This window comes from Hermetia illucens, chromosome 1, assembly GCF_905115235.1.
Source record: "Hermetia illucens chromosome 1, iHerIll2.2.curated.20191125, whole genome shotgun sequence".
NCBI classification, from domain to species: domain Eukaryota; kingdom Metazoa; phylum Arthropoda; class Insecta; order Diptera; family Stratiomyidae; genus Hermetia; species Hermetia illucens.
In genome coordinates, this window is record NC_051849.1 from 203027375 (window position 1) to 203055056 (window position 27682).

General features: G+C 41.7%; 1 protein-coding gene across 2 annotated transcripts in view; it reads right to left on the reverse strand.

The window, feature by feature from the left end:
• Positions 1–27682, reverse strand: part of LOC119654192 (protein phosphatase 1L) — a 72969-nt gene that overhangs the window by 2681 nt on the left and 42606 nt on the right. The gene's annotated exons all lie outside the window — the stretch shown is intronic.

The window sequence follows — 27682 nt, forward strand, 5'->3', positions numbered from 1 at the left end:
ACAGGCCAGAGTCAGCGTCTAAAGAGTTGCCCCTGCCCTGAACGAAACCGAACCGGCTGAATTTATTTACAAAACGCTCACACCTTTTAACTTTCCCCACATAGACCTGATCGTGTTGCATATTATTAAATGCATTTCTAACGCTGGTTTCTGGCTAAGGCTAAGTATTGTGTATGTAAAGGCTGGGTTATAGTGGAGCCGCTATTGGGTAGATGCTGGTTCCATAAAGGACGACTAAGCGGAGACTTTGTTGCAAAAGAAACTGATTTGAGTTAGGAATGACGGTGAGTGCAGTGTTGGTTGACGTTGTCCGCGGTGATTTTCTTTGTATCAAATCTTTTCAAAAGAAATTCAATGTAACGCTCCTGTGATTTCGGAAAATCTACACTAATTGAGTGTGTAAGTGAACCTCTGTGCGAACGAATCCGGAATAGAATCTTAAGGGAAGAGCTCGGAAACCAGAACAGCAGAGCTGAGAACAAACAGGTAGAAATCATGAACTCTTCGTTGGAAAGGTGATAACAATCATGTTTCCTCTGGCAGGTAAATAACGATAAGCTTCAATCGATTAGGAAATCGGCCAATGGGATATGAGAATCGGGAAAATTTGCGAAACGGCGGGCTCAGTGCATTTTGCAAGCACATTGTTCACCGAATGTAGATTTCAGTGAACATTATCTGTCGAAATATGTATTAGGAGTTTGGGGCAGTTGAATTTTATATAGAGCAAGAAATTATTTTACTTAGATTCCTAGCGAGTTTACGATATTCTGCTAGATTCTAGAATTAGATAAGAAAATAGAGATTCTATCTTTCGCATCGGTCTGCAAAATTCACATAAATAAAGAAGTATCAAGCCACAGTTGTTTAGGCCTGCCTTTTGGTCGTTTACCATCGACTTCGATGTTCAGATCAACTTTGGCAAGCAAATTCTTGTTTGCACGAATTACGTAACCATACCATCGAAGACGGCTCTCTCGCATTTTTTCTACGATCGGTGCAACCTCATATCGATCGCGAATATCCTCACTTCGGATGTGATCAAAACGTGTTACAGCACCAGTCCAACATAATATCTTCGTTTCCATTACCGCGAGTGGCGGTTCATTGTCTTTTATAGTCAGCCAACGCTCAGAACTATAGAGGGCGAACACTGCGGTAAATTTCAAATTTGAGATGTTCGTCGTTGATACGTCGGTCACAAAGAACCCCAGCTGTGAAACGCTGCCACTGCCAGTGCCTTCTTCATGGGGATCGGTCGAAAAAATTTCTGTTTTATTCAGATTCAATCTGAGACGGTGAGGCTCAAGATCATTTTTGGTATGAGACGCTAGGAAAACAGCGTCTGCATAGAGCAGTGTATAAAGCGGTGGACGTTGGATGTAGCGTGTGGCAATGTCCATAATAAGAACAAAGAGGAATGGTGAGAGAGTGTTTCCTTGATGAACACCAGCAGAGACACACCCGCCGCACTTCGAACTTTACTTTTCGAATCGTGGTAGGCCTGGAGTTTTTCTGGCACTTGGTGTTGTCGTAGGGCAGATGAGTTAATGTGGCACACGATCAAATGCTTTCTCTAGATCCAGAAATGCAATGTGAGTCACCGCGCAGCATGTATTGCGTCAATAGTTCCGCAGTTCTTGACATACCCGGCTTGATTCGCGGTTATATGAACGGCGTTGCGAATACGATTATCAAGAATGCGTTCAGAAATTTAATGGTATGCGAGCAAAATGTCAATTCTGTGAAGTGAACAGTGAATCTAAGTCGCCAAGTCATTGGAATACGAGGGTTTCAAAACAACCCAGCCTAGAAGTTACTTTATGGCGTTAGCCGTGTGAGGTCTGGCATTGTTGTGCAGTAAGCATACTCGAATTGTCAGCATATCCTTCCTTTTATTCTGAGTGGATCTCACAGTATCCTGCTTTGTTGATGATTTCTCCCAGAGACAGATATGATCGTAAAAAACGAATGCCAATTTTTTTTAGCCTGAAATGATCGTTTGGTTTTTCTATAGGTGGGTGAAAAAGAGAAATTGAAGATCTTCCCCTCACCTAATCGTCATTAACGTTTAGTATATGATTCATAACCCCACCACCATATATGGTTGTCCTTCACCCCTTGCTGGGGTATAGCGTGTCAACCACATCTACGCCCCATCGCTCGCGATTACCTGAAACGCCCTTCAGCTCCTCCCGAGACGTTTGCACTCCGCCTCTGCGCCATGCCTTTGGGACGAGCCACTCGTCGGCCATCTTGGGAGGTTCCACTGCATGGCGTAGCTGGCAATGATTGTCGCCCCCCTTAAAATGTGACCTATCCACTTTCGCTTTCGTGTCCCAGTGGCAGGCCTGTGCGCCGACCAAATTCTTCGTTTAAAGTAGTGTCAGGCCAGCGAACTCCGATGATATGACGCAGACAGGTATTGACGAAAGCTTGGAGATTTTGGGTTACAGTGGACTTCACTTTTCTTGTATCACTGCTATATAGCAGCACAGAAAGAAGACCAGCTCAGAACAGTATTAACTTGGACTTGGTGTTTAGATAACTGCATTTCCAGATTCCAGACAGGGAAACGAAAGCGGATCTGGCGATGGGGGCAACAACTTACTCGGTGCCATCGTCGGCAGAATCTACGCTTCCTAAATATACAAACTGATTGATATTTTTGACACTCTGCCCATTAATGTAGATAGGGAGAGTGCGATAACCCGTCAGACTTAGAACCCTGGTTTTGTTGGTATTTATCTTCAGTCCAATTCTACTTGCCTCTCTTTCCAAATCCAGAGTCATTTGGCCAAAGTCCATGACCCTCTCCTACGTCGAGCACTCAAAATACACTCCCTGTTCACGCTATCGAAAACATTCTCGAAATCGATGAAGAGCAGATGATCGATGATCTGTAGGGTGTTCATGTGGTCAATGCAAGAGGATCCGGAGCGGAAGCCTGCTCTCTGTCGATGAAACTTTCGAGATGTTCTTTGATGAGTTCCATGATTAGTTCAGCTATTATCTTTGCAAGGGCAGGGAGCACGCAGACACCCTTCCAATTGTCATACAAAAAATGTGTGCCCTTTTTTGGAATCTTAACGATCATCTCCTCCATCCACTCTCTGGGAAAAATATCGGATTGCCAAGAGTGGAAGCAGCAGATCTGCAGTAACTGCGGGTGCAGCGATAAATAACTCTGCTCGGAGACCGCCCAACCCAGCGCCTTTAGTCCGTTTGAATGCATTGACGGTCGAAATGATTTTTCTTCTGCTTGGAAGACCTTCACCGGATGTAATACGGTTAAGAACTATGATGAAGTGTTCTTTCCACCTCTTCAGTTGTTCATCATCGTGGATGAGAAGTCGACCGTTGACGTTCTTCATAGGACCATCAATAGATTTGCGACATGCAAGCTCTTTCGTGATTCGGTACACAGTTCAGCAATTCGCTTCCGTGACCAGCGCAGTAGCAAATTCTCTCTTGTCACAGCATACACTAGGCTGAACTTTTCGGGATTTCGCTCGGTATCGCAGTTCGAGCACGTCACGCCCGCCACTACTCGCAACGGTCAGTAAAGCCTTCAACCCTTCCGTTCGTCGATCCACTTTCGAGAACGACACCAGCATCCAGAAGACAACTCCTAAATCGTCTGCTTATTGCGAAGTCGTTGATCTGATTGCTCGTACGGCGTCGATCAGTTGAAACCCAACTAACCTTACGACAGGCTATGTGCTCGAACAATGAACCACACATGACGAGGCGAAGGAAGTTACAGAAATCCACAAACCTCCCGCCATTATCGTTACGGTCGCCAAGTCCGTGCTTCCCCATCACATGCGCAAGCAGGTTGTTGTTAGAGCCCACCTTGGCATTCAGATCGCCCGTCACGATCACAATATCACCTTTAGAAAGATTCTCCAGAACAGCATTTCATTGCTCGTAGAAAGAATCCTTCTCGACTATATCGGAAATCTCTGTTGATGCGTACCATCGTATCATTCTGATGCTCTTTAACGTGGGTCGAAATATTGCAGTTAGACGCCTGTCAGAAAGCGGCTCCCCGTCAGAAGTAACGGGTTCACGTCTGCTGTCTCTTGGCTTTCCAGAGTACAAAACCACATTTTCGCAAGAGGGAAAAGAATACTCTCCAGAGTGCGACCATCTGACTTCGCTTAGGCCCAGAATGTACAATTTATATCGCTGGGGACGGGAATTCTCAAGTTCGCTACCGTTGTCGAGGAGCGTGCGCACATTCCACAAACCAATCATAAATACTTCGTTGCCGTGATGTCAGTCTCTATCCGGGGCGTTTTTAACGTTTCGGTCGCAATAAAATTTCAAAATTTGCAGGTTGCTAGCCCACAAATTTCTATCCTTTTTGGTCGCCTCTTACGACAAGCAGGAAAGGCAACTGGTGATTTTCCTTCACAACAAGGAAACGAATGATGTCGCGAATTTCGCACTTGACGAAAAATTGAATCAACATTTTTCGGAAGAAATACTTCTATATCAAGAGTTTTCAACATACCAAGCTCGAATTGGTGTCGTTTCGAAAAAGAAGAGTCAGGCTATACACCTCTACTCTGCAATCGAGACCGACCAAGCCAAAATGAAACGGTTTTTGAGTAGTCCGTGCACTAAACAGAAGAAGTGAGTTGTTTCTCAAACTAGCGCGGCCCACCATTAAGTAGATAGTAGATGGGCGCCTCAAGGGGGCAGTCAAGGTGCAAACCAGCCAGCTCCACCGTAAAACCACAGCGTCCAACACAAAATATTAATGTCGTGTCTGGCGCTGAAATAATTTCTCAGCTCACAATAGGTCGTTGGCATAAAAAATTTACTGTTGGCGATTTCAGCCTCTTAAATGAGTCATGTGGCCGACCACAGACTCAAAGACATAATATCATGATATCGGTTGTGATTTTCGACCCTAGATAGGAGAAATTATCAACGGTCTCAACTACATATTTTTTTTCTCATCTTTATTCTCCAACTCGTCGATATTCTGGTTGTTGAGCAATTCATCAGAGTACTCGACCCATCGCTCCAATATGTCCATTCTGTCGGAAATTCCGACAGAGATTTCCCTCTTTGTCTCGACAGGATGAGTGTCGAGGTCTATAAGGCTTTATCCTGCTGAGTGATTGGTAAATCTTCCGCACCTGGTGCGGTTGCTCCTTGTACTTCTCGAGTTTACAGACCAGTTAGTTCTCTCATGCTTCCTTTTTTCGTCTGTGAAGTCGCATCTCTCAGTCACTCGACGGAGTTCGTGATAGGCCTCTACCCGCGTCCGCGTTTTTTTAAGAGTGCAGCAGTGGCCGGTATACAGCATTCTTCCGCTCCATTGCTAGCTCACATTCATCGTCTAATCAGCCGTTCCAACTTTTATTGCGACCAGGGCCAAGTATGTTTGTGGCCGTATCAATAATAACGCTGATAACGCGGCTGTGAAGATCATTTGTTGATGCTTCATCTCCAGGACAGCTACGGTTATTGCGGCATCCATTTCCGTCTTAAAGGTGTTACGAAGGGCTTTATTGTGGATGGCGTCAGTATGCACTGCACTGCAGGCACTTATTGTGGAAGTTTGTTGGAAATTTTAAGACGGCTGCGAGGAAATGAGTGAAAGAAATGCCCAATCAGATGACTGGTTCTTTTATCGCGATAGTGCCTGCATGCCTCAGTGAATCGCTAGTTGATCTCTCAGGAGTGGTATGCTGTCCCCTACCCCCGTAAACGCCAGATATAGCTCGATGCAATTTATTCTGTTGCCGAGAATAAACAATTCTAAAAGCGTGTTGATGACGTGAAAATTTAAGAGTTCCAGAGGTGTTTCGAACAGTGGGAAGAAGAATTGACAAATGCATCGCATCTAATGGGCAGTGCTTTGAAGGTGAATGAAGTGATCTTGTAAAAATGTTATCTGTAAATTCTCGAGATGCATGTATACCTCGAATTCCAAAGCCTGAAGAATTTCTTCGACTAATAATCCAATTTTTAACACTAGGAATCAATTTATTTTTTGCTTCAAGCTAGCGTCATTTTCGACTTAGTACGCATTTTCTCCGACCCAATTAGTTGAGGTATTCCTGTAGAAAAGCCTTCTCTTCCAGAAATTATGAAGCGCAAGTAGCAGTCGAAGATGTGGAAAATATATTAACAATTCTTATTACTTAAAAAAATTCACGTAAGCGATAGTTGCAGGTCGAACCTTCTGGGAGCGGATACAAAATTATCGAAAAGACATAAAGGTTTTTCACATAGAAGAAAGGAGAACTACAACAGTTGCTCTCTGCTCAATTTTGTTCAAATTAGTTATATCAGCATTTTAGTCTGAAAAAAAAAACGAAATTACACCCACATTGCACAGAAAATTCAGTCCTCCTACGACAGGCAAGAGAGACAATTTGACAAGATACTATTCCATAACTCTGCAAAAATTGAAGTGAAGCTCCATATTTTCACTCTCACTCAAACTAGTAATTTTTAATCGCTTTAATTACAATTACAATCTGTTTTGCGCTATAATTTCAGAAACTCCAATGATACATAACAGTCTACAATTTATATAATTTCATTGTGGAAAACCCCAGCCTAATAGAACAATGAAAACTTTTTGTTTGCACATAAACTTGGTCTTGTAACCAAACACCCATAAACCTTAACATAACACCGCAATAATAAATTTTCCTAGCAATTCTACGGAACTAAATCAAACAACCGGAAAATGAGTCTTTGAAAGAGGAAATTTTTCACAGGAAGTAGATGAATCCCATTTCGGAAAAATAAGTTTGTTTCCAGGAGGAAATATATCAAGGACCTCCCTTACTTCCCTACACGTTCAAACCTCTCTCTACATTACTTATGAGAAAAGCTCAACATTTTCACGCATAAAAAACTGCACAAGCAACTGGAAATTTATGCACTTCAAATATGTTTGAAAATCATAAAAATATTTCATCAGGAATCTGCATTTTCTCACAAACGGAAGCATTGTTAAGATAATAAACAATTTTGACTGAAACATCAACAATTTTTTGCGAATATGCTTACATAATAATTTCTGGCTTTCATATCCGAATAAAAAAACAATAGTCTATCATCGGATAAATGATGGAAGTTCATTATAATTTACGGATTTTTCCAAATAAACAATTTGAATGATTTGACGGTTATGATATTTGCAGCACGAAATTGAGATTCATTGTAAAAACAAGATAGAATGGAGTGAAAGACAAACTGCTCATGATTCTAGTTTCGTTGGTTAGCCTAAGGTCCTTGATTTGTCTAAATTTGCTATACTACGAGTATCTTAGGCTTGGTGTTCTGTTCAAGGGTTTCAGGAGTCAGGGTTAAAGACGTATTTCCAAATAAAGCAAGCAAAGGAAATAAGAACATTTACGTACCCCCTGACACCCAACAAATTTACAAAAAATGGGCGATAGTCTCAAATGCAAAACACATCCTTGGACCTAGAACCTAATAATTTCAGACGAGAAAAGTCATTTCATTTTTCAAAAAAACCTTTCCATCTTGGCTAAACAATATTTAACTGGTGATTTCCTCCAGCACCACAACTAAATTCTTTCGGTGCAGCTGTCCCGAAGTTCAACAAGGGGGACGTCCAGGGTGAAGGGAAGAAAATCATCATCAGGAAAAATTGTCATTGAAATACATTCCAAGGACTTTGTTTCTTCCACGAGAAATGTCATCAAATGGGTAACTTGAATACTCTTAACAGCCAGTTCCCAATACGACAGCGATAAATTGGAGCCAGCAACCATATTTCCGACAAAAAGCTTGAATTTCATAAATTCATTAGAGTCAACTTGGAAATATCCGATTTCAATGTCGACCCGAATTTCCTAAATTTTTTAAAGAAATTCTTGGCCTGGTCCCAAAAAAACATAGAAAAAGTTCTCGATAGCTTTTGAGGGTGAGTTTTTCTAGTCTAGGATGTTGAAATGCTAAAATAATGTTTGCCGAAATCAAAGTTAAATGCGAATTCATGTTTTTTTCCTTCAGATAAAATGTGGACAAAGTTTATAGGAGATGAAGGTTGGTTTGAAACATTTGAAACTTTTAAGGTATAAATTGCCATTGAAATGATTGATTTAGGCACTGTTTGCGTTTGCCAACTGCGTCAGCTTGTTAAGTTTGAAATATAGAATAGGAATTTTCCAGTGAATATTGTCCAAAAAAAAATTTATTTAACTATCCTTTCTCGTTTTTCATTTTCACCACTACTTCCAGGTATCTGATCCATACACCGGCGAAGTTTCTCATTCAACAAACAAAATCTTATTAAAATCGGTGTACGATGTCTGTTTATCTCTCTATCTGTCACAACTGCTTTATCCGTATTGATACGAAATTTGTTGAAAAGGTGGAAACTGTGAACCGCCTCGCATCCCGTGAATAACATTGTTCTACGTTTAATTTAAGGGGGGAGTCCCCATACATGCGAAAGGAAGGTGTAAATTTTTTCCTTCGCCGAATATAGTCATGTAGGGTATCAAATGAAAGGTCGCCAGTAATTCATTTTAGAGCTGACCTCATTTTTGACATTTGATCTAAGAGGGGAAAGGAAGGAAAAATAACTTGCACAGACCAGTTCTCAGAAACTACTCAACTTAAAAAATTACGAAGCTATATAGTGTCTAGACCTGAAAACACGCTCCACACCGATGTCAATTATTAGATTTTAGATATTAGATGCAAATGGGGCAAATAGACAATCAAATATTCTTACAAAAGAAATACACAAAACCTTTCACACCTGAAGTGCCGAACTTGTGGTTTTTGACATTTTTGTTGTCTCAGAGTATAGTCGACAAAAGTTGGAGCATGGAGTAATCACTTTCCATATTTTGTGTTGATGTCTGTTAATGCATCGAGTGACATTAAGTCCGCTATAAGTAATCAACACTTCTTAGACATTCAAACCGTTTGACGCCCATTAATATCCGATTGTGGATGATTAAAGAGGTCGAGCGATAGTTTCTCTGGGCTTCATACCCAGTCATCATAGATATTTGTCTTCGTTTTGCATTTTTCTCTTTTCTGTGAGTTTGTCACTTGTACAAAATTAAGTGTGATTGTATAAATTGAAGCCCAGTCTCGCCGAGAATGAAGAGAAACAAAAATAGCAGCAAAGGGACTGTGTGGTGTCTTGCGCTCCACAAAAGATGAACGGGAAATATACAATGCGAAGAAAAATGAAATGACCTGCCAGACTGTGACCCTTGGTTTTATCAGTGTTTTTCTTCAATTCGACTATGATCTACTCCTCCAAGTCAAGATACATTTGGTGAAGATCCATGATTCGAAGAATGAGCAAGGAAGTATCACCAGAGATGTCTGAGAAAAGATGACATAATCCATGGAACCCCTCCATGCCCTGCAGCCAAGGCAACCTTGGCGAACACCGCCTTGGGATTTAAACAGCTTAGATATTTTATCCCGATTCATCATGTGACTTTTTACGTCGTCATCTATCGCTCTGATAATGCCTCTTCTAAGTATAACATTCCAGTTACGCTCCTTCGAAAGTTTTCGCGAAATCGCCCGCCCACCGCAACTTATTAAGCCGGATTTTATCCACAATTAGCCCCCCCTCATCTCTGAAAGTCAAAGACCATTCAGTTTCATTATTATTGTAAATAATCATTGTGGTTTTATTTGGATTTATCCATCTGGATAGATCTATGCCTGAGCTAGCAACTGTTGTTGTTAGATAGCAATCAACACCCACTTCAGCACATAGCAATCCCTGCGTTAGCATAGCGTAGATCCACTTCAATATAGTTTCATCAACACCATACTCTCTGGCCCACAGTCAACCCCCCTTCAATGTCTACGAACACGCACACGCGTACTCGCCTTTCAGAGTTGCATCCAATTTCTCTGGAACGGAAGAGTGAAGAGCAGACTTACAGGAATTTCCACGTTGGTAAGCATATTGGTTTTCATTTAATGGGTGCGACCTTAGTGCCTTCTCGTGAATGTGACGCTCAATCAGTCTCTCCAAACATTTCAGCGAAAATGATGTTAAGCTGATTAGCCTGAAGTTCTCTGGAATGGTCATCTCTCCCTGGCTTAGGTATGAAGACCACCTTAACATTCTGACAAAAGGAAGACACGTAGCCCGGAGGAAGATATTCAGGCATATATACCCTCCTTTAAGATCATTGGGTAGATGTCATCAATGCCATGTGCTTTGAAGTGTTTAAATGATAGTACAGAAGCTCTCGCCTTTTCATTGGTAACAACCGCTCTCGCAGTGTCCCAATTCCCCTTGAAACACCTTTGTGTTGAAAGGTTTGCAGAAACCGCGAATTCTCTTCTTCCCACTTCTGAAACCTGTTCTTCCGGGTGATGTACTTTCAAGAGAGTTTATATAGACTCAACTCTGGAGTTCGGGAAAGTACCATCCGGTCTTCTTCTTGAATCCCAGTGGGTATGCTTTCCATTGGACTTAATGCTGGAGACTTTCCAGCGGCGATAGATTTGTTCCCTCAAGCCTTAAAGAACTGAATAAACTGCTCCTGTGTTTTTATATCGCGGGGGGGGGGTGGCAATACACCAATGATATGACAAGATCTCCTGGCCACATCTGCAGGCATAGCGAGGTTGCTTGAATGAAATCCCTATTTGTTAGTTCCAGTGGATAGTGTTTGAGCAGGCGTTTAATCAAAATCTGGGACCTGCCTCTTGCGTTCTCTCCAGGGTGTTTAGCATCATAAAAAATATAGCAGCAAATCATACCCCAGGACGAATAGATGGGGCCGGTAAGTTAACGGAGCTAGCCGGAGTTTGTGTTTTGGCCATAGAGTTCATTTGATGTTGCTCCCATCTTTGAACAGGCAGCGTGTTCTGCTTCAGGACTTTATGCATTTCGCAACCTCTATAATTAGCAATATGGTTTTGTCCACAGTTACTGCATTTTCTAACTGTAGCGTCGATTCTATTGCATTCGTTTTATGGAATTCTCCAGACTACGCAGACACTGGGAAGTGTACAGTTTGACTTGGTGTGGCCAAATTACTGGCAGTTCATACACTAGACAGAACCATTGCAACATTTATCTGGCCCTACTGCAGAGCAAGGAGCGATCTCTCAGATAATCCCTCAATATCCGCAAGAGATGATATTAATTTTCTAGTGGGTTTAGCATATTTGCAATCTGACGAAATGGAAGGCAGTTCTGACAAATGCGTTACAAACAGTACTACTCGTCAAGATTAACGCTGGGCCTCAGCTTGATGAACACCAACCACAACCTTCATGACAGCATCCACTGTCGATCAACGGGCTCTAAAACCGAACTGCATTGAGCACAAGTTACCGGCAGGACATATCACTTTCGAGCATTTGCACGAAGCCTGTCACCTTCTAGTAAGAAGTAAAGATGCAACTTTGGGAAAATGTTAAATGCGTCCAGCAATAGTTCCGGTCAATGATGAAACATCAGTTTATATGCCTCTGCCGGGATACCGTCGAATTCCGAAGTCCTCCTTATTTTTCGCAGAGAGAACGGCCTCTTCAAACTCTTTCGTGGTGAAAGGTAAGCGATCCTCGACGCCTTTCACGCAATTTGCACCAATCCGAGCAGTAGGAAAAGATATCCACAAAATTTAGTTCATCTGCCCTGACGGATCCTTATCCATCTCATTGGCTAGCTCCTGCCAGCAAGCTTTGCTTTTTGTTTATCGCACAGCGGAGTCTCCTCTTAACTGATCTGCATCCCGCACGTTGTGCCAAACGGCGGAACTTATGACGCTCCCTCCAACCAATACACAGAAGACTCGACACGGTGGAGTGCCCATCGGAGCATGGAAACGCCACAGGCTGTCATTGCCAGGTTAATAACGGAATTCACCACAGCACCAGCTTCAGCGCCGCCACGTCCTGAAGTGTCCTCCACTCAGCCTAACCCTAGAACTTGGACGAATCTTCCATAGGGACCACAAGTTTTTTTAGTTTTTCTCAATTTTCCAGTGATCAGATGCACGAATTAGCAGGCAGTTAATCGTTTTCATCGGGTTTATTTCTCTACAAAACCCTAATATTTATTAATGATAATCCAGCCTTGTTTAATCTTCAGAAGAAAGTGAAAGTAGGTTACTCTGATTCTGTTTACAAACAATACGATATGTTCTGATGATAGCCCATAAACCAAAATATTCCAGTATCAATTTATGGGCCATAAATCAACTTAGCCACAACTAGACCGAAAAATGCAAACTAGGCGCAAAATGTATCTTATCTACTAACCACACTAACTCCTCTAATCAGACTTTTCTTGATGTTCCAATCACCGGCAAACAAGCTTGTTAAGAGATAACTCATGCTGGGTTTCGACCTGCTTGAAAGATTTCTTTATTGTCTGTGCTGATTTTATCACTTCATTTAGCGGAAGCTATAATTTGTTTATTTTCCTCGAATTTTTGGCGAAAACGCGTTCGTTTAACGAGGAAAATGCATGAAAATAGTTGAGATGCGCATTCATGCAAGTAGAAAGTCAGGCATTTCGATTTCCGCATGAATCTCTGTTGTTTATATTACGAAAATCTTTTCTGTTTCATCTTTACTGAACTAAGCTATTTCATCTGAACCGTAAAAATAAAGATATGTTCTACTTACTCAATCAGATTTACGGGTAAGCGTGCGTTCAGAGGGGTTTCAAAATTGGGCCTCATCCGTAAACAATGCACATTTCTAAGGAGACTTGTAAATTACGGCAAATTGTTTTAAATAAAAGATTTGGATGTTCCCTCCATATTTACCAAAGAATTTATATGTAAATTATACGACTTATATCTTATCAAAGGCAGATAAAAAAGCAATGAAAAGTTTGCAGAAGCAGCTTACAGTGGAAAATTTAACCGAAAATTTGGGGAAGCAAATGTTTACAACTTAACAAAAAAGAATAAAATAAAAAAGTAAATAAATATGATAATTTGCTGAGTGAAATATTCATGTTTCGAGCACGAAATGACAGAGTTTTAATTAAACTCAAAGGATCTGTTTGCTATTTACGATTTCATTAATCAAAATATTCATTAACAGATATATTTCTCTCAACAGAATACGGGAGCATTAAAACCATTCCCATAAACCCCAAATCAATGATTAAAAATGTTCTGAATACTCGAAAAATCTGTGGGGAATGAGGCAATACAGAGGAGCTTCCCCGTCAAATTAATTCAGTCTTTCTTTCTTTATTGTTGACAAATGTGATAATTACGAGGCCGAACAACACTATGTGTGTTCAGAAATTAACATATTTCCATCCCACATGGTGACCTCACCCTTACAACCCTCTCCATCCATTTTCCTGGGGGCCAGTTACTGTATTTGCAGCAGAGTCGGTATAAACCCAACCCATAAAAACAAGGTTGAAATAAAGTCCGATTTATTTATAAATGTCATGGAAGGATGCTTGACGGAAGTAGTTTTCGTTTTCGATATCATAAGCAGCAACTAATTTTATTTCCAAGAGCTCACAAGTAACTAGGAAAACGCTCCTCCTATACTTCAAGCACAGCCACTTAGCAAAAGAAAAAACTCTCGACTTCAATTGACCTAGCTTGAGGTCTCACCAGCTAGACCTTATTTCCTTTATTATTCGCTTCATTACAAGAGCCCTACAGAACTCGGACATAAACCTCAGATCAAAATGTTGTAGAAAATCTATAGTGCTCGCGACTTCACAACATCCGCATTTTGAAAATTTTATATTTTCAAAACCCTATTACATTTTACCTTCTCCCAAAACCCTAAAATTCATTTAAATATTTCCAAATTTTAATACGGCAATTTTCTGATATTCGCAAAATGATCGTTAACCTTTTTGTTGTTGCTTTCATATAATCCTTCTCATAGTGCATATGTTTTAATGCATTTCTAACGTTGGTTTCTGGTTAAGATGAAATGCATGCGAATGATACTGAAGATTTTGTTTTTGCAAGGGGGCCAATTCGAAGCAGAACGGCTCCATACAAATTATGGAGGAATTTGAACTTTTGGTGTTTTCCCAGCTGACGAGGAATTTTGTGTTTCAGATTCGGACCGAAAATTTAGCGGGACTTTGGACAACCGAGAAAAGTAAATCAGTAGTCAGCTGACTCGTTTTAGTTAGTTTTTGGCCGCTGTTGAAGTGACATCGTTTTTCTTTTGGATTCGAAATTTTCAAAAAGAAAGAATTACAGCCGGTATCGGAAGAAAAGCGGAAATGCCTTCCACTCGGAGGTTGAACGCGAACATTTTTATTGGATTTCGAAGAGAGCCGAAGGGAACCTTTTTTGGCAAGACATAGTTCGAATTTTGATTAGTATTCAAAGAATGTGAGCAAAAAAAATAAAGTTGTCACTTAGTCGCCCATAATGGGCCTTCGGACAGAGAAAAAGAAGCTTTATACAAGGTGTGGTAGGTATGGATCAAAGTTTTGGGATATTTTGAAGCAGAAAAAGACGACTAATTGCGCTGATTTTTGTGAGTAGCTCAAGAACACTGTCAAGTCCTACGAAATCGTGAACGGCTTACTCTGCTAATTAATTAAGTTGTGAATATCGAAAAAACAATCCCCGACCACGAACGGCATAGATCCAGGATGCGTGTTTGATCCTAGCGAAATATGCTAAACATCTCTATATTTATATTCAATAGCGATATTGTATGAAAACAACTTAGAAATATTTTTAAAATTAGTTTTTTAATAACAAATTAAATAATTTTTTTCGCTGAAAAGGCAATTTTTTTAAGCCCCGCCATTTTGAGAAAAAAATTCTAAAATTATAATCGTGTGTACTTCACTAGCTTGACTTATGTAGTTTATGAAAAAAAAAATTATTATGAAAAACAATTTTTTATGTTTCTAGATAGTAATCTAAGTAAATTCTACTGCTCGCCGCAGAGGACCTCCAAAAAATTTTGGTTTGTTTCTACAATCCTTGACCTTGACTTTTGACCAAATAACGAATATTGACCATGATGTAGGCTACGATCTGGAACTGAATGCTTATGAGCTGGCGAGCGGCATATACTGTGACCTTAGTGAGCATGAGTGGGACCGTATCAAAACGGCTTTCAGATTAATGCCTACGTCCCGGTCCAGTTTGGCAAACTTCAGGTACGTTCCCCACATGCCAACGTTTAATTTGTGGTTCAGGTTTAGATAAGACAACTCCCGATCAAATCCTGGCTTCGCTTCGCATAGACACCCATGTTACATTAAAAGTAGCCAGACATTTGTGTACATGATAGCGGCTAAGTGTTGGAAACACAACACTACGATGAGATCTGAAGGTCTCTGTTCGCTTGAACGAAACCACAACCCCCATGAAGCTCCGACTAGGTGGCCAACCGCAAACAACCGAGCTGAATGCACATACGACAGAAATTCTCCTGACGTATGTGAGTCCAGGAGCTATCCCGGTTCCCATGGTATCAATAAACCCCTGGTGAGGTTTCGTGACTATTGAGCACCAGAGAAGGTACGAAGAGGAACAATGGTACAATGATAGGAGATGACATCGGTCAGCGCAATCGAAAAAAACAAAATGGTAATATAATCACCCAGCCGGTGGCCAAAGAGCATAAGAAAGCCGGTAGGCAACGCGAACAGTGATGAATAATGACACTATGACGACAAAGCGCCCCCAGAAAAGGAAAGGACCGACGGGAAGTAGGGACAGTGGATGATGAAATTGGGTGCTGGTTAAATCCAGACGAATCATACGTATGTGTGTGTGTGTGTGTGTGTGTGGTGGGGAGAAGCTACAGCTTCTGAGCACTCAGGCCGTGTTGGCCCATTGTACTCGCGTCCCCCGTCTAACGGAATATTCCGGATTCGTTAACGTATCGTAGGATTTCCGTTAGTGGATGTGATGCTACCCGTCGTAATTGGAGAACATCGGCACCAAAGATTTGATGCCTGATACGTCCATAGGCGGGGCATTCACATAGGAAATGCTCCGTGGATTCCGCTTCCTCATTACAGGAGGGACACGTATCATCTTCGGTAATTCCTATTCTGAACATATGCCCAGCTAGTGAATTATGGCCTGTCAGAATGCCCACAATACACCTGCAAGTCCTCCTGCTTTTCGACAGGATAAACTTTGCGGTACGTATGTTGGGTTCTGGCAGGAAAAGCTTGGTGTGTCGAGCAGCATTAAGGCTCTGCCACCTGTCATTATGGGAAACCTGTTCCCAGTTTTTGAAAACAGACCTAGCCAATGCTACTGATACCCCAATTGCTGGCTCCGGTCATACGTATAATAAAGTCTGCAACGAGGAAGCAAAGAAACATTAGTATATGCATGAAAGACGATATCCGCGCGCTAGAAGAACTTTTTGGTATCGTTCCCTACTGTCGGAAATCATGAAAAAAATTTTGAGAGTACAATACAAAGTACCTCAGTAGCAACTCCAAACCTCAATACGAAGATCACAGAGAAAACACTTCGGAAGTATCATCTTCTAGTTCTGCGAATCCCAGTACTAGCAACAAGGCCCCTAAGGAAAGACGGCCGCTAAAGTCACCGGGTATGGCTAAAAAAGAGATAGGAGAAAGCAAGGGAGGAAAATCATCCTAAAAAAGAAGGGAGAAAGTGCTGTAATTGGAATCAGTGGTTGTCCAACAAACGGAAGAACTCAGTTTTGCCGAGGGTTTAAAAAACCTAAAGAGTAAAACACTAGCAGAGGCTGTGAAGATCAATGCTAACAGGAAAACACAGACTGGTGACCTTCCAGATTTGGAGCAAGAAAGAGTTAAAGAGCTGTTTCAGTATAGAGCCAAGTTTCGGTAATGTTTGAGGGAGTGCTGGAGAAATGCACAAATCGCATACCTAAAATCTTCCCTTTGACCATGTTATTATACCATTTCCAACGTTATGTTGATTCATGATCAAATCTATTTCATTTTTCCGACACACCACGGCAACTTTACATCCCAATCACTGGATCATGGATGCATTCACTTGATTCAGCAAGCATATTACTGTTTTGGCATTTCCCCCCAAGTAATACACACATATTTATGCAAGCATTTATGTGCACATATGCACATTTAGGCAGGTGGAGAGGCTGCGTGTGCGTGCATCAATTTAGCAGATGCAGGGGGTCGGCCAGTTGGTTGTAACTGGTACTTCAGAACAAAGGACAACTGAAGTTTTCTTTGTTCAAAGGATAAAGCGGCTGGTCGATGAAACCCAAACTAATACGATCAAGGAGAGAATTCCTTTCTTTGATTCGGGAGACCTGGCCTGATTATGCTTCAGATTAAAGTTGAGTAGCTCGGCAAGTCCTCACATGACCTCCTTGTGGTGACCGCTGTCTGCTGGTGACCGGACTAACCAGGCTGGACATTCTTCCCGGACTACTCGTAGGACAAAGACATAGACTCAATTATTAAAAAATCAAATATGATGAGACGACGAGAGAAGAGGTGGTGATGCCAGGCGCATCATCAGAGAACGAGTTGCTGGCATCCAGCCAGGAGACAGTAGCCGTCGAAAACAGTACACTCGGCCAGGCGATTGCTGCTGTGTTTAAACCAACCGCAGGAACCTCCCGGAGCGAGGCGGTAGATGGACTAGTGGTTTCCAGCCTGGCCGTCAAGCTGGGTGTATCGAGTACCAGACATAGAACTCCTAACCCGAAATCCTTGACATCGGGAGATCTCTCAAAAATAAAGACCGACAAGGACGTCGGTCACCGGAAACCGGCTACGAAGCGAAGGTCCACTGATGTACTGCTCAAGAGCGAGTACCAGACGACCATGCATATTCTCAACAAGATTACTAAGAATAAGGAGGCCGGTACAGTCCAAGAGAGGGATGACAAGCAACCATTAAGGCCTTGTGATCAGCAACAGCATCCTCCGGGCTGGTGGGGAAGTGTAGAACTGCGATGAATAGTCTGGTCGGCAGGCTCAAGGTCAGCCTCCTCTGGGTTCCCGGTCATAGGAACATAAACGGGAATGAGCGGGCTGGCGGATTGGCCAGATGGGGCTCTGCCAGTCCTTCGGCGGGTAGAGTTGATGTCTCGCAGGCGACTGTCAAGGGCGGAATCTACTCGCAGTATTTAGCACCCGCGGGCCTCAGATGGCGAAGGCTTATCACCTGTGCCAAGTGAAGGAGGATTTGGCCCGTTTGTAACAAAACCCGATCACGTGAGCTCTTGTGCCAGACGCGTCTAAATGCATACACTGCAATGCATACGGGCGGTCTGCACGAGACGTATAGGGGACCATGCCTCCAGGCTCGGCATACCGTACAATTCGCATTACCAAAGTTCTGGAGAAGAGTGGGAACCCTCAGGCACCTCCTCTGCGATTGCCAAGCTGTATTTCTTTTATAAAGACATTTGAGTTACGCAATCTGCGGTAATAGGCAGGCTGCATTGAGGGCGTTGAGTAGTACTTTAATTACCTCGAAAATAATTCAGAAATTCAGAATCCTTTTGAATTCTACCTCTAGATTCAATATGGTAGAACTACTCTGGGTACCTAGTCACTGTGGCGAAGAGGAAAATGAAATCTCGGAGGTCTTAGCAAAAGAGATTTCAACTTCCCCCATCCCCGGACCGGAACTAGCAATTGGAGTGTCAGTAGCATTTGCTGATGCTGCTATCAAAAAATGGGAACAAGCTCCCCGTAATGACAGGTGACATACCAAACTTTTCCTGTCACCAAACAAACATACTGCACAGTTTATCCTGTCAAAAAGCAGGAAAACTTGCAGAAGTAAGACTGGCCATAATTCACTAGCTGAGCATATGTTCAGAATAGGAATTATCCAAGATGATACGTGTCCATCCTGTAATGAGGAAGCGTAATCCACGGAACATGTTCTATGTGGTGCTGCATCAGACATTAGATTTTTGGTGCTGATGTGCTCCAACTGCAGCGAGTGACATCACGGAAATCCTTCGATATATAAATGAATCTGGGATATTCCGTTATTCGGGGGAATCGAGTACAATGGACCACTAAGGTCTGTGTGCTCAGAGGCTTTACCTCTCCCCCCCCCCCCCCCTCAAACGCACACACACAAGGTTTCCGGGACACGTCCGTCCTAATTAGGACATGCGTGCAGAAGTTGGGATCCCTGGGTACACCAGCCAGGTTTTTCGCGTGGTGGGCGAGTGGTGGCGACTTCAGCGTTCGCACCGTGACCTTGAAAAAACGCAAAAATACTGTGGTGTCAAAGCTCGACCTAATGGCGAGTACAGGTTAGCTGGAAGCTCAGTTTTCCGGTATACAAGCTCCAGGGGGCTTGCAGCAAATTGTTCGTGGAATTCACTCTCGACAGAGAGCCTTAGAGCACATTTTGTGCAGAAATTTCTTTTAGTGGTCTTGCCTCAAGCCATCACGGAATTGTGAGGTAATACCTGAAATCGTACAAATCTCGCATGACACGGTTACTACTATCAAAAAACTGGGAAATGCACTCTAATTTTCCACCTACAGCTCTACTACCAAATCCTACTTTCACCTCCACGTGTTAACTGTCGGATAATGCATCTGCAGCAAACAAGAGAGGGTACCGACAGGTTCCTTGCGTCAGAAAACAAGGTCTTAAGCCATACCTGGTTGTACGTATAAAAATCTGGGATAATCTGGCAAAAGAGGGTTCAATCTCCTCCATGCTAGGACCGGAACCAGCAATTTGAGTATCAGTAACATTGGCCAAGGCTGTCCTCAAAAACTGGGAAGAAGCTTCCCACAATGGCAGGTGGCAGAGCCTAAATGTTGCTAGACACGCCAAACTTTTCCTGTTAGAACCAAACATGTGTGCCTATGGACGCATCAGGCATGAGATCTTCGGTACTCCATACATGCAAAGGGGGGATTCAAAAAATTTTTTCACCGGATATAGTCGTGTAGGGTATCAAATGAAAGGTCCCGATTTGTACTTTCAACAGAACAGATATTAGTTTTGGCGTGAATTGCAAAGTGCGTGGGTAAGGAGTCAAAATGTACGCACTTAAGGTGAGACAGGACTCATTTTCGGAAACCACCCAACCTGTCTTATTCCGATATCTGCTCAAATAAACTTACTAATAGTATATTACCAATTTTGAGAAATTTACTGAAAAGCCCCCTTAAATGCATCCTAGGACTTCCGAATTTTGTGCCAGCATAGAGGACAATATTTCGTATATACATGCTAAATTTCATGGAAATCTGGCCATTAACGCGCACTTTTCTCCAAAACGGCTTAACCGATCCGAGCAAAATTTAGTGGACAGATGGGAACTATGAAATCCCACGCATACAGCGAGTGGCATAAATTTAGGTGGAGTTTAAAGGGGGGCTCCCCATACATCCAAAAGTGGGATTAACAAAAATATTTCACTCGATATAGTCGTGTAGGATATCAAATGAAAGGTCTCGGTTCGTACTTTCCGAAACTGACATTAGTTTCGGCGTGAATTGCAAAGTGCGTGAGTGAAGAGTCAAAATGTACGCATTTAAAGTGAGACAGGACTCATTTTCGGAAACTACCCAACCTAAAAATCCGAAAAAAATCAGGGTGGTGCGCTTAGATGAAATCTAGGCCTCAAAATATGTCCCATTCCAAAGTTATAGCAGTTCAAACTTATCAATTTCGTGCGAATTAACAGCATCCTAAGCTGACGTCATAATTAACGAGAATAATTAGCATTCGAGTGAAATATTAAAGTTCCATTCAAGAAGAATCTAATTCTCCCTAGCCTTTTTAAAGTTTTGTGTAAACACAAAACCTTATTAAAATCGGTTTACCGTCTGTCTGTCTGTCTGTCCGTCACACGCATTTTTCTCGGAGACGGTTATAGCGATTGACACCAAATTTGGTATAAAGGTGGGAACTGTGAACGCTCACACATACAGTGAGTTACATCCTTTTACGTTGAATTGAATGGGGACCCCCATACATGCAAAAGGGGGCTGTACATTTTTTTTTCATCAAATATAGCCATGTGGGGTATCAAATTAAAGGTCTCGATTAGTACTTTCCGAAGCCGGTCTTAGTTTTGACATTTCTTTGAAACGTGGGGATTTCGGGGGTTGAAAGTGATCATTTCTTTAAGGGGGCCATTCTCAGAAACTACCAAACCGAAAAATCTGAAAAAAATCAGGAGGCTGCCACTATACACCTATATGTACCTTGGCTCCGAAATACCTTTCATACCAATATCTGCTCAAAGAAAGTAAATAATAGTACATTACTATAATTTTTTGTAATTTGCTGGAAACCCCCCTTAAATTCATCCTAGCGGCGCACGATCATACCAAGTTTGATGGAAATCGCACTATTACTAACAAATTTATAATACGTCGAAGTTGTTGCTTCTTTGAAAATTGAAGACTATCAATGTCAATATCACCCGAAAGTGGACATATGCATATATTACGTGCTACGTACTAAGAAATACACAAAACCTTTCGTACCTGAAGCGTCCAGCTTCCGGTTTCCCGACTTGTTTATATTTGATGTTGGTTAAATTGTTGGCATTTGCTAATAATAACTCAGAGTGTGAAGCGTATGATGTTGACTATTATCAATAGAGGGCTTTCCATGAAATAATTTATTCAAATCGCTTTCTAAGAAATAGAAAGCAATGTAATGGAGCTATGTGACACGGAACTGTCGTATACTCGTCGCTCCTTACATCTTTTTCTTTTTCTTCAGCCTTTGTTCCGTTCACAAACGGGGTCGGCTCGTCGTGATCGGTTTCGTCATTTTATTTTATCAAATGCCTGATCAGGATCTAATCGCGAGACCTTTAAATCCCCATCCAGTGTATCAAGACACCATTGTTTTGGCCAGCTTTTTGGTTGCTTACCATTGACTTCGATGTTCTGATCAATACTGGTTATTGAATTCTCGTTAGCGTGAATTACTTGACCACACAATCGAAAACGTCTCTCTTGCAGTTTTTCCACGATCGGTGCAAACCCATATTTATCGCGGATATTCTCATTTCAGACGTGATCAAAACGTGTCACGCCACCAGTGCAATGCAACATCTTCGTACCCATTACCGCAAGACGCCGTTCATTGTCCTTTATAGTCAACCAACACTCAGAACTATAGAGAGCGGTAGACGGACGACATTGCAATAAAGCTTAGATTTGGGACGTGCGCTGATACTTCAATCACAAAGAACACAAGTTGGGGAATGCCATTTCATGCAGGTTGCGTTAATGCGTGAAACAATTTCATTACGCAGTTCTCCATTGGCTGATAGCATTGACTCGAGATATTTAAATCGCTGAGTTCAGGCAATGGCAGTAACTTGCCCAGTAACTTGAGATATTTCAATCGCTCAGTTCTGGCACTGGCAGTAACCTGCCCAGAACTGAGCGATTTAAATATCTGAGGTCAATGCTATCAGCCAATGGAGAACTACGTTATGCTCCTCACATAGGGAAACACAAAACCTTTTATACGTGAAGCATGAAGCTTCCGGTTTCCCGACTTGTTCTGAAATGATTTACAGTCTTACAAAGCACCAGGAAGATGCAGAAAATGAAGAATCATAGCACCAGGAAAGCAGTGAAATTATAGGTCTCATAAATTCATCGACAGAAAGCTAGAATTTTACACTCCTAAAAACCAACTTTCCAAGTGAAAATACATAATATCTTTTTTCCAAAAATTAGAAAATCATGTAACTAATTTTTGCAATAAAAAAGAACAAATCTGCTAATTTTTCTTTCTACACTATTTTGCAAAATCTTCAAAATAATATTCCTAAGCAACGAGCAAGTTTGATAGAGCGAACGAGTCAGGCTACTAATATGCGCACATCCAGATACTTCTGATAAATTGCAATTTAAAAGCAAAAACAACTGGAGTTAATAACATTCAATTTTCCTAACCATAATGCTCTTGTGAATTCCGGGAAAATATTTTAGACCCGCGGTGATCGGATAGGGGGGCTTGAAAAATTTCAATGCATAAATATTGCACATTAATCTTGTCGAATCAAACAGAGGAATTTCTAATGTTTGTTTTCAAGATTCGGTTAATTGATCTATTAATTTGTTTTCCATTTCCAAACTATTCCCTCAATTTGTTTCCTGCTCTGTAGAACATCAACAATTTCACACCGACTTGTCTAGACCGAAAGTACCAGGCGATGAACAGGCACGAGTAAAAATCAATAATGGCGAAAAATGAGACAAATAAGATTGTTATTGCCTATATAGAACGTGATATAATTATTTACATCACTTTCAGTAAAGTATCTCGATTTTTTGAAAATCATGACTATGGCGACAAAGCTTCTTCGGGAGACTACGCTCTGATGCAAGTGGAGTCGTCAACTAGTTTGGAGCTTGAATCTGACATCATTTCAGATGAAATCTTTGTGGGAGTCTAAAAGACTAGCTCATCACCCTCAAAAATAAAGACAGCAATCAGCGAATCATATCAAAATGAGAAGAATTCAGCAATAACACACCCCACAATTGCAATTGGTCTCTGTAAATCTTATTTGTTTGATTAATTCAGAGGGAAATCGAATAAATCTAAATTAACACAAAAGATCACGTGTGAGCTCTATGTATTCGTTGCCAAAAGTGCGCTCTAATGTGAATGGCATGAAATGAATTAATCTGTTTTGTAGCAGAACACACTTGAGCTAATACATCAGGAAAGTTTCTGAGTCGATAACAATTCGGTAATCGATTTTTAATGCAATTGAAAAATAGATTCTTCCATCATTTCTGCAATAGCATCATCTGTGGTGATGTAACGGCTCATTATCTTGAATAAGATCTTTCTATGATGGTGATTAGTAATTTATGGTTGACCCTGGACGTTGATTCGCAATTGTATGTACATTTGAATTGGACGCAATAGAAGATACAGACAATCAGAAATACAGGTTCTCTGGGTAGAGGTTTGCCAGCAACACTGTGAAAAGTGACGTAGGCAATTTGTAGTTTGTCTGATTCTCCCAAGTGTATTTAAGAATTTCGTTTAACTCGTGTCAGAATATAAATAGGAACAGTGCAAAGATCAGAGTTCGGCGTATAAACATCTAGAAGGTGCCCTCTTCATTTCAGCTCAACGATATTATATGGTATTCTCAGTTTTGAATGACAATGTTGATAAAGCCGAAAATACATTGAGATCATGTTAAGATACCCCCATGGATGTGGTCCATAAAATAAAAAGATAGGATTCAGAGAAACTCAGACAAATCCTAGACCAAGCTTTAATGTCTAAGGACTCACCAACTGCAAAAACTTAAATGAGAATTGCTAAAGCATTGTTGACATATAGGTCTTTTTTGCTCCGCTATTAGGTGGTGCCAATTGAATACTACCTCTTCATTTTCTTAGGAACTGTGGAGAAAAAAACAAGTGTATTCCATTAAACAGAATTTTAAAGTGTCTCCTCGTCCAGATAGCAATTTTACTTCTTCAATAATTATGTTTCAGCAGCTGTCAAAATTACCAATGAAATTCAGCTGTCAAAATATTCGCTAAGCTTTGTCAATTCCTCGTGAGTTGTTTCCAGCTCAACTGTACCAGCTGCACAAGCTTAAATCCACTTTTTGCTCACAGACGGCGTCAGTGAGCGTATCGAGCTGCTATGAGCCCGCCATATTTTCTTTTAGTTCGATATTTGTCAACAATTGTCAGTGCATATCATCAGCCATTTCATGCAAAAACATATTTTTTCTCTTCAATAATCATGTCCAGTTTTGTTCCCGGAAAGGGGGCGAAGCGGGAGGCTCCGCTTTTTTGCTTCAATTTAAAGAAATCAACCGCTGAATTGCATCGAATGCTTGTGGAAACCTACGGCGACAATGTTCTACCGGAAACAACGTGCCGAGACTGGTTTCGCCGGTTCAAAGATAGCGTTTTCGATCTGAGTGACAACGAGCGTGAAAATCGGCGCAGGAAAGTTAAGGACCTCGAATTGGAGGCTTTTTTAGACGAGGACGATACTCAAACGCAGAAAATGCTCGCCAAGCAATTAGGTGTTTCTCAACAAACCGTTTCCATGCGTCTACGTGCAATGGGTAAGTTTAAAAAAAACGGAAAGTGGGTGCCGAATGAATTGAACGATAGGCAAATGGAGCGGCGCCAAAACACATGCGAAATCTTGCTTGCTAGACAGAAAAAAAAAAGGTATTTTTGCATCGTATTGTGACTGGCGACAAAAAATAGATTTATTTTGAGAATCCTAAACGAAAAAACTCGTGGGTTGATGCGGACCAACCAGCAACATCTTCTGCAAGACCAAATTGCTTCGGATGGAAGACGATGCTGTGCATTTGGTGGAATCAGCGTCGTATTGTCTATTATGAACAGTTGAAACCTGGTGAAACTGTCGATGGCTATCGTTATCACCAACCACTCATCAAATTACATCGTGCTCTAAATGAAAAACGACCGGAAAATCAACAAAGACATGAAAAGCTGATTTTCCTCCATGGTAATGCTCCGTCGCACACGACGAAAAAAGTTCGAAACTACTTAACTTACTCAACTGGGAGATACTACCCCACCCCGCTTATTCGCCAAATCTGGCCCCATTCGACTATCATCTCTTTTCATCGATGGGCCACTCGCTCGCTGGACAGCACTCCGATTTTTACGCAAACGTCCGAAAATGGCTTGATGGTGGGGTTTACCTCGAAAGATTAACAATTTTATTGGCATGGTATCCATAAATTACCTGAGAGGTGGAAAAAATGTATAGATAGCAAGGGCCAGCATTTTGAACAAAGTTTTCTTTGGTTGTTATAAAAGAAAACGTGTTTTTCTTGAAAAAACAGCGGATTTAAGCTTGTACACCTGGTAAATCGTCGTCGTAACGGGTCTATAGTCCATTTCGCTATTTTCGTCAACAGAATTTACCCAGCACTTTCGGGATTTAACTACCGTCCTTCGTCCTTCTGTTCTCCCGTCAAGTACCCGTTGGAGTATCCGAAGGTCGCCCAAACATTGAGCGTGGCCAGCCCATTCCACCTTCTGAAGCTTGATTAGTTTTAAGACGTCAGAGTCGTCAAATACTTCATACATCTCAAGATTGTATCTGATTCGCCATTGGTCTTCCTTTTGTTTAGCTCCCTCCTCTCGAAGGTACACAAAGAAAGCACAGCTGTCGTGGCGGCCAATATCGTAACAGATCCAGAAATGTCAGCTCAGCATCGACCAGCTGTATTGGGAATTAGCCAGGGAGACAACCCGGTTTATTTTCCGTTTCGATTTTGACCTTCCTTAAACCAGGCATGTTCAGAAAGTAAGCGATACCAATGAAGTGAAAAATGTCGATCCAAACTCCCGCCAAGTGCGAATTCCACGAAACGCCACGGCACTTATTGAACAATGAGAGCTCAAGGAGAAGAGACAAGAGTACTGCCAGAAGCCATCGTTCCAAGCAGTCGTGCTTCCGCCGACAAAGTTCAGCAGTAACAATTCACGGTATACACCTACCGATTCAAAGCAAAGCTTGATGCATTGCGATGATGCAGCCCATTCAGCTAGGACGAGTCTCTTCCTGGATTGTACACGGCGTTCACTATGATAGTCTAATGGATTGGTGTCGTCATACAAGACCCACGCATCGTTTCGATAGCCTTGATTGCAAACAATGACTACCGTTGCCGACTAAGTCTTCTTTGCCTCCATTTGAGTTGACAAATTAGGGTCGCTAGAAAACCGTTACAACTTCGACTACCCATAGTCACATATGCCCTGGATGATCTCCTCCCATCGACTTTAATATAACCCGAGGGTTACGGTTTGCATTCAATATTGGTTAGAGACTGGCACCTCCTTGAAAATTAACCGGTCGATCTTAATTTTCTGGTCTCTGCATTGAATGCTTGATACCTTTCGTTACGTTTTTATACCTAGAACAAATGCATTTGATTGTTTGCAAAGGAAACTTTTTATTGCTATTTATAGCAATTGCGTTGGAAATAGACCCAGAATGCTCGCCGTATGGATCGCGGCGATATAAGCTGGACATTCTGCAATGTGCTTTTGTACTCTGGAAAGCCAAGCGGTAGAAGACACGAATCCGATGTTGTGTTACTTCTGACGGCTACCGTAAAGCGCGGTCTCTTGATCTAGGAGCCAGTTTCTCAATGACTTCAAACTGCAAGGTTCCGGTCCAGATTAAGGAGCATCACAATTGTACAATTCTATGCACCAACGGAGATATCCTATATAATGGAGCAGGGTACTTTTTACGAGCAATTAAACGCAGTTCAGGAGAGGCTTCCAAAAATTGACATTGTGATAGTGATGGATGATCTAAATGTCAAGGTGGGCTCTAACAACACATTGCTCATGATGGAGGGATATGATATTGACGACCGTAATGAAAATTGTGGGAGGTTTGCGGATTTCTGCAGCTTCTACCATCTCGCCATTGATAGCACATTGTTTGAACGAAGAACTTGCCAGCTTGGGTCTCACCTGACCAATACCGTAGAGTAATCAGATTCATCACATTTCGATCAGCAGTAGATTTAGGAGTTGTCATCTGGATGCGTGTAACAAGAGAACCTCTGACATTTGGCGCGAATGGGGTCATCCTCTAATGGCCGCTTGTATGTTGCGTCCTCCCATTTTCGCAGGGTTGGAGAACTGCGACCCTCCCAATTTCAATATCTACCGCTTATAGGATCTAGTAGCTGCTTGCCAGTGGGAAAGCTATCTTATTGA